At 33.9% G+C, this 8,329-nt stretch overlaps 1 pseudogene; it reads left to right on the top strand.

Annotated features, from left to right (window-relative positions):
- The first annotated feature begins 5,882 nt into the window (after positions 1–5,882).
- Positions 5,883–5,979, top strand: LOC138828897 (U6 spliceosomal RNA; annotated as a pseudogene).
- The last annotated feature ends 2,350 nt before the right edge of the window (positions 5,980–8,329 follow it).

The following is an 8,329-nucleotide window of genomic DNA, read 5'->3' as shown; positions in this document are numbered from 1 at the left end:
CATAGTATTAAACTGGGTCTGGTCGTGGGGCCTGAACTCTGGGCCTGGGCGCTGTCCCTCAGCTCTTCAGCTCAAGGCTAGCGCTCTAGCACTTGAGCCACAGTACCACTTCCGGCTTTTTTTTTTTGCTTATGTGGTGCTGAGAAATCAAACCCAGGGCCTCAGGCATGCAAGGCAAGCGCTCTACCACTGAGCCATCTTCCCAGACCCTGTTTTCTGTTTTAGAATGAGAAAGTACTAAATTTATTCTTTTTTGAAAAATTTGGCAAGTATATTGTGAAAATAGTGTCTAGTTGGATAACATTCAAGTTGATGAACCTCTGATAAATAAGGGGTAATTAATTCAAATTAGAAGCCAAATAGTATTGATTTTTAAAATGTTACTACATAAAGAATTATATTTACTGTACCAATACAGTAAAATTACATTTTATGCAGCTTATTTTTTCAATTTTATTATCAAATTGATGTACAGTGACTTTACAGTAATTGTAAGGTAGTGAATAAAAAACATTTCAAACTTGTTACCCCTTCCTCATTTTTCTCACAGTTTTCCTTCACCCCTTCACCCCTCACAAGTTGTAAAGTACATTTCCAACATATTGTCTTGTGAGTATTGCTATTGCATTGGTTTGCCTTTTGTCCTTTGTCTCACCTTTATGCTCACCATTGTCTCACCATACAGCAGGGATAAACCATAGGAGAAAACCCCAAAGAAAACAGAAATCACATAGTTCATCAAAAACAACAACCACAAATGAAAAAAAATCTGGTTCCATATCTTGGAATTCATTTTGCTTAGCATCAGCTAATATGGTTACATATATGCATAACAAAGCCACTGGAAAATAATAGCTGCATGGATACTATATCATGAAAACAGCATGTTAACATTTTGATTGTAAAGGTGGAATTACGATTGGTGAATTTGTGGTTCTGATAAAGGATTTTCAACAGTTTTAAATTTATGGCAGGTAAAATTTAATATTTCAAAATTTTAATAACTTAGCCTATTAAGAAAATTTAAAATTGCCTGGAAGAATAGGCTTTCATGCAAAGAATCCCAGGAAATATAGTAGAGAGGGAGCAATGTGGATGAAGATGGCTCTTTTTCAAACTAAACAAACAAACCTCAGAAACCTTGCTGTAAATCCTGTAGGTTCCCTTGTAATTGTCCTTACCCAGGAACTATATTCTCACTGTTTGAAAGAAGGTTGTATTGGAATTTAAATTAAAAGTTCTTAAAAAAAATAAGGCATCTAAATTTGTGAATTTACCTTTAATTACCAAACAGTAATTCTCTGAAAAAGATAATTTGAGTCAAATATTTAGGGAGAAAGTGCCCTCCACAATGAAAGAAGGTGTTGGGATTACACATTTCTGTTTGTAACACCTTCCACAATGTCTTTGGACGTGAAGCAGTGAAACACAGAAAAAAATTTGATTGGATACTTCAAACCAATGATTTCACATTTCTAAGTGGCTCACAAAAAATAATATTCTTATTAATATGAGGTAGTGAAGACTTCTTTTATTACATATGCCAAAAAGTTCAGAAAAGAATTGAGCAAATGGAAAAATTAATAATAAAAGTTTTCTTAGAAGCCTTAGCTAAGCGTATTGACTTCAGCAGTCAAGGGAGGCCAAAACTTTTTGATGTAAATTGTGTTAGTATTTTTACTCCCTAAAGTGATTTTACAGAGCCCATTTGGCTCACTACAATGCAGAACTGATTGAATGAAGACATGAAAATACATTCCACATCCAAATGAGGCAACTTGAAGAGTTTTAAAAGAGAAATAATGAAGATGTAGCAGTGGTGGAGCCCGTTGGTCCTTCAGCTTCACTAGACTGGAAGCCAAGAAGCTGTGATTAATTGGAACTCTGACAAGAGCTAAGAGTAGGACATAGAAATAGGACATAGAAGCATTTTCCTTTTGTAACAGACACTTTCTTCCAAGGTATGGGTGATTTAACTCTATTCTCCTCCATACATCTTGGTGAACAAATGCAAGACCAAGAGAAAAATAATATATTAAAATAATTTTGCATAGAATAACTTCACTGTTCCTGATATGGTATCTAAGGAGAATCTTAAGAGAGAAAATAAAAAGAGCAGTATTTTTTGGTTTTTTCTAAGCATCTTCTTAGCAAAATATATCTTTGAGGTTAGACAATTCTGATTGAACCAACAAGTGATGGAGTACTTATTTTTGTGGGCACTTTAGACACAAGAAGTCTTTCAAGGTAAAAGAAAAAAATATATAGCCAAATATTTGTGATCACAGGCTCTTAGACTGTTTTCTGGAGACAAAGTTTTACATTAGATTTCTCCTTATTAACATAGATGTTCTTTCATGGCAACCAAATACAAGAGGGAAGTTTTATGGACTCACTTGGCCAATTAAACAGCATGAAAGAAGAAAATGGCAAATAATATTTAATGAAATTACTTTGACCAATTACTTTGACAGAAGAAAGAAGAAAAAATATAATTCAAAATCAATTGACTTAAAAGTATGAAGAATGAGTAGTGAAGAGAGATTAGAGAAAATATAGAGGATTGTTTTCTCTCCAGTGGAGTAATGGGTTCTTGATCTTGTTTCTTCCATTCTACCTCACAAGCTACCAAGTGTGTCTCAGGACTGGATTATCCAGTTCAGACAGAAAACTCATAGAAGTAAGATACTGTATACAGCAGATATAGGTGATTTATAACCTTAGACAATCTATTTAATTCTGTTCAAATTTCTCCCCTATCCCAAACTTCCCTCTTTGAACAGCTTTCTTTGCTTTTCCCATGACTGCCCTTCATTAACTGATTAAAATTTTGAGTGGTCATATTCATACTCTCTAGAGATTGCTGTTTGGTTGTGATTTTTGTGTGTTTTTGTTTCTAGTTGTGTTTTTTAACTGAATTTTAAAAGTTTGTGCAATTGTGTTACAATTAAATATATCCATCTAATTGTCCAATGCTCCTAGATCAGAGTCACTCCTTCTATCGTTCTCAACCAACCCTTTCTCCAAGATTTATTTCCAATTTACCACTTCCTTCATCATATGTGTACATTCAGTATTCTAGCTGTATTTGCTCCTTGTTCATTTTTCATTCATTCTATGTCTTTACTATAATTCCTCTTTGGTTTCAACTTCCTGATAGTCATTCTGTTAAACTATTAATACTTTGAAAGGATTATATACATTCCATGGAGTTTCAATCCTGCATATTCTTGAAATGATGTCAGCTTATATTTCCATAATTCATTCATCTGCAGCAACAATTTGCGAGACTGGAGACGGGAAGCACCTAAACATGATTTTTTCTCAACCGTTTGAAAGATTATTTAGTCAAAAAGAAAGTTAAAAAATGGCTTAGAATGTATTACTAACTGCATTTTTATAAATGGCTTTGTACAATGTTGTGATTCTTTTATTTTACATGGAATAATATTTTATACTACCTATAAGTTTTGAAAAAAGAAGAAAATTAAAATTTATTCCTAAATAGGAATATGATAGAAATAGAAGACAGATATTATGTTTGTAATATCTCTGATTAGTACCCATATTCAAGACTTAAAGTCATATTTCTTACTATGTTAGACAGAGGGAAAACATAAAATAACATATGATAAGGCAACTATTTGTGATTGTTTAAAATTCACCTTATTAAATGATGAAATTTATTAGCTAACATTTGGGTTTGAAATTTAGGAGGCTGACATATTAAACACATTTCTGAAAGGCCCATACTGAAAAACACAAATTGTGGCTGGTACTATTTCTACATTTTAATGAATGGTTGAACATGTTTGGCATTAGTGCTCTGTAAATAATTCAACTCTATTGTAACTTGCTCCCTACACTTGAAAAACTTGTATTGTCACTAAGTATCATCAACTTGTCAAATGTTATTTTGGCGAAAGTGATTTTAAAAAGTTTATTTGAAAAGGAATATACTTTCAGGAGATTAAATGTAGATTATCATTGGTTTGAGACTGATATTTTTATACCACAGAACCATGTTGTACTGAAGTGCCAGTGTTTTGAAGCAGTCCTTAGTGATTCAAATGTTTTTCTGAATTACATTTGACCTCTAAGTCAAGTTTTCGGGCTTTGGTAAAACAATTATAGATCTATCCTTCTAGGAACTATTTTTTTGCCCACTTATGTTGGACTAAAATCTTTCGTTAATCATAGGTGAGGGGTATTAAAAATAATCTTATGACACTTTGTGAACTTGTTCACTCATATGGGCTGGTCATCTGTAAGTTGAATGTTTGAATTACAGTACTTTCTCTCAAATTTTGTGATCTCATCCTTCATTTTAAGTTGCCTTGCATTTCACAATTGCTTACTGCTAATTCCTGCATCTCAAGGAATTGGGGCCCTGAAATATAGGAAATGCGAAATTGAGATGGATCTTCAATTACTTTGTGTTGATATGTTTCATGGGCCTTGGTGAAAACTCTTGCCCCTGTTATCTGATGATGCAGGTAACTGGGCCTTGGGATCTTAGGACCCATGGGTACTGCAGAAGAATAATATTTTTTAGACATCTTAGCAAAATTTGGGCATAATCAGTAAGAATGCTTCAGAAATATGGACAAAAACAGTTTGGGACAAGCGAGTTAAAACAATAAACAGAGCAGCAGAGTAAAATCCATTACAGATTAGAGGAAAACATTGTTTTTTTCTCATGTGGATTCAGAAGACCAAGAACAGTTATAATGTATCACAAGTTTATACTAAAAAGATTGCATTGATACGTTTCCTAGTCTAATATATATTTGAAACCTAAATATTTATATTCCAATTCTATTTATTGGAGTAAATAAATATCAATTTATTTGTCAAATTATCAACTAATTCTAGTAAGTTTCATTGTGTGAAATATAAAATCAGCACATAAAAATATAAAATATATAACTATATATAATATGATTAAAAGACACACGTTTTGTATTGTTCTGTTGTAGTTACTGTATCAAAGGCAACTCTGTTTTAAAGTATGATTCCATTATCTCTACTTCAGTGTTTGATAGAGTTAGAACTAAAGCTTTATCATTTGTAGATTTACAGCATGGAGGCAAGAGAAAAGACTGTGATTAAAACATTATCAATTTAATGCCTAATAATGAGGAGAAACATATGCACTTCTCCTGCAACTATGAAAATATTTGGTGAAAAAAAGGCAGTAGTGTAAGTTCCTGCCAGGAACTTAGAGACAGGTCAGGACATTAAGTAATCATGCATACGAACAATTTTTTCACCTTCTTGGCTTTAGCTACTTTTAAATGGAATGTATAATAAACAATTATATTTTGATAAAATACCTTCTCGTCTGAACAGTTCTGTTTGAACTGTTCATCTCTCTATGATCCCTTATAACCAAGATTAGTTTTGTTCTAGTAAGAAAATCTTTGCTGTCATGGTAAGGTATTCTGGTTGGTCTCTTCCCACATGGAAGAAGGGTAAAGGCTCAGGTAGACATTTGTTCCAGTAAAACTTCATTTGGGAAAATGTCAGCTGAAGAATTTTAGAAGTAGCTCTTAAGCAACGCTTAGTTTGACTCCATTAGGTCCACAAAGCTGGATAAATAAGTACTAGAGAAACCATCACATTTGGACCAAACTATAAATAATAGAGAGTATGATCAAATTCCAAATAAAAATATTTAAGATACTCATTGGCAAAAAAAGTTTGGAAATGTGAGCAATCGACTGATCAATATAATTATTTCCACTATTCACAGAATTTTAGGGAAATAAGATCAATAGCATTGTTAGGAACAATAAGGTTTCCTTGTTACAAGTATGCACCCATAGATATAAGCCTGTATAAAGATTGCATCATTAACTATTAAATTTAGAGGATACTACATGCTTCAGCAGCAAGTATACTCAAATTACAATACAGAGATTAACATGGCACTTGCACAAGTACAATATGAAAATTTGAGAAGTATTCCATATTTTTCATTCTTCACATGCAAGAAATGAAAAAAAGTGATTAGAAAGTTGATGGCAAAATTACAAGTGTAACAATACCCGTAATTCATATAATTAAATTAAGTTTGACATCAGTGTATTAAATCACCTCAAAAAGGTGTTTACATAGCATAAACTTTACAAAACTTTTCAAAATAGACAACATTGTCATTTTATCCCAAAGAAAAATAATATTAAGACCTAGAAAAAAAGGACTCAAAATGTTTCTATATGGAATACAATCCAAAAGGACACATTAATGATCCTATATATTATAAAATAATATAGAATTCAAAGTATATCTAGGAGAAAATAAATTATGAACATTATGCAAACATAGAATATAGAATATTTTAAAATATACTTTTTCAGACAAGCACCAGAAATATTTTAGTTTCTGTACTACTCATTTCAACAGGTAAATTAAAATTATTTCTTATTAAAAAATCACAAACTCTGAAGAAGTTATTATACATGTTTACAAAAACTATTGAATATATTTTTCCATCCAAGGCAGGCAATTCACTTGGAAGAATTCTGCGGAATCCATGAATTTTTACAGTAAAATTTTGGTGCTGCCGGGCACTGGTGGTTCATGCCTACAATCCTAGCTAAACAGGAGACTGAGATCTGAGGATCATGGTTCAAAGCCAGTCTGGGAAGGAAAGTCTGTGGTACTCTTATCTCAAATAAACCACTAGAAAACTGGAAGTGGAGCTGTGTCTCAAGTGGTAGAGGGCTCACCTTGAGCTGAAGATCACAGGGATAGCTCCAGGCCCAGAGTTCAAGCCCCATGACCGACCAAAAAAAAAAAAGATATTGCTTTTATTTGGATTGTGAAAATATTTTGTAGGGACACAAAAGATGGACTTGCATTTTTGAAATTTAAGAAACTTAACCCAACCATTAGGACTTCGGTGAACAATTTGTACAGCCTTTCACAACTTCATAGAGGTAGTGATACATACTTATCCTTTTGGCAATATCAAATACAGTTTCTTCTATGTTGTTCTTCAGGCCTGGATTTATATAATAGTTCAACAGAAGGCGATCCAGCGTATATTTGCTATCTCAATTCTCAACAGCAAGATATAAGGGTGTCAAGAGTCCTTTAGTTTGGGGAAGTGTTACTGTGTCTCAAGCGGTAGAGGACTCCCCTTGAGCTGAAGAGCACAGGGACAGCACCCAAGCCCAGAGCTCAAGCCCCATGACCGACCAAAAAAAAAAAAAAACCCACAAGAAAAACAAAAATCAAACAAACAAAAATTTTTGGGCTGGGAAAGTGGCTCAGTGGTAGAGCGCTTGCCTTGCATACATGAGGCCCTAGGTTCGATTCTTCAGCACCACATAAGCAGAAAAAAAAGCGGGAAGTGGTGCTGTGGCTCAAGTGGTAGAGCGCTAGCCTTGAGCTGAAGAGATGAGGGACAGCGTCCAGGCCCAGAGTTCCGGCCCCACGACCAGACCAAAAAAAAATTTTTTTAAAAAGAGTCCTTTAGTTTGGGCATTGGTATCTGTATCAAGATGAAGTAAGAAAGAAGCCACTCTGGTATTATTCCACGTATATGCACTGTTCAGGGGTGTCCAGTCATCTACAGTTATTGCATGTGCCGCTTGAGACACCAACTCACTGACAATGTTTAATTGTCCACTGTAGGCTTCTTGAAGAGGGGTATACTCATCATCATCCCTACTATTCACATAAGTGGCCTTTTGGGAAAGAAGTCTCCGCACTGTAGTAAGCTGAATATTTTCGGCAGCACAATGAAGAAATATGCTTGGATCCTTCTCCAATTTTTTTTCTTGCAATTGATACCATTCCTTACTTTTTCACCTTGTTCCCCATATTCCTAAGAATTGCCTAACCAGAGACTTTGAGTGCCAGTGGGAATGAGGTGTCCATTTATTTCCCTAATAGTTCACATTGGTTGAACTGGTCAGAAATATCTGGTGAATTTTCTGTAACTGTTTATTCCCCATGATTTTTTTCTCTTTTTCCAATTTTACTATTCGAAATTATTCTAACTGGAGAGTAGGGAATTGATGGAGAGCAGAGGAAAGATATTCCTCCATATTCAAATGTACACACTGAAAATGAGGACCAGTGATGTCTTCATGTGAAGCTTATTCTAGGCATGAGAAAATAGGAAATAATGTCTTCTATATAAATGATTTGGGAAATGGCAGAGCAAAAAGTGAAATGATACAACCAAAAATATAAAAGCAAAATAAATTAGGATAATTATGGAGCAATCATATTATCTATGAGAACCATGAAAGGGAGAGAGAAAGAAAGAGACAGATGTGTAATTTCGTAGCTAGCCACAAAATCAATGCCTCTG

Source organism: Dipodomys merriami, unplaced genomic scaffold (genome assembly GCF_024711535.1).
Source record: "Dipodomys merriami isolate MVZ:Mamm:240054 unplaced genomic scaffold, mDipMer1.0.p SCAF_167, whole genome shotgun sequence".
In the NCBI taxonomy this organism is placed as follows: Eukaryota; Metazoa; Chordata; class Mammalia; order Rodentia; family Heteromyidae; genus Dipodomys; species Dipodomys merriami.
This window is presented reverse-complemented; position numbering and strand designations above follow the sequence as displayed.